This window comes from Eurypyga helias, unplaced genomic scaffold, assembly GCF_000690775.1.
Source record: "Eurypyga helias isolate BGI_N326 unplaced genomic scaffold, ASM69077v1 scaffold8778, whole genome shotgun sequence".
Taxonomy (NCBI): Eukaryota; Metazoa; Chordata; class Aves; order Eurypygiformes; family Eurypygidae; genus Eurypyga; species Eurypyga helias.
The window spans coordinates 1-376 of NW_010267538.1; positions in this window are offsets into that span (position 1 = coordinate 1).

Sequence of the window (376 nt, forward strand, 5' to 3'; positions counted from 1 at the left end):
CCAGGAGGTCTCTGAGGGCACTTAGGAAGTTTTCCTCTGCCCCCCTCGCAGGGGAAACGTCCAAAATGGCGGGAAGGAGGCTTTTAAACGCCAGCTCGCGGTGCCTGAGCCTTCCCACCGTCGCTCCACGCCTCTGAAACACCCCTGCCCCGTGCCCCCAGCGCCGGCTGGCTCTGGAAACGTCTCCACGGGCGGGCAGGAGCGGCTCCCGGGAAAACCTCTTGTTTACTCGACAGAAACTTCAAACCGGACGTGTTTAGTCACAGAGCAGAAATCTGTTTCTGTCTATCCGCCAGACCGATAGGAAATAACTGCTTCTGTGGCAATACGGGCAGGCAGTGCGTGCGCTACGGCTTTTTCCCCCCACTTTTAATTC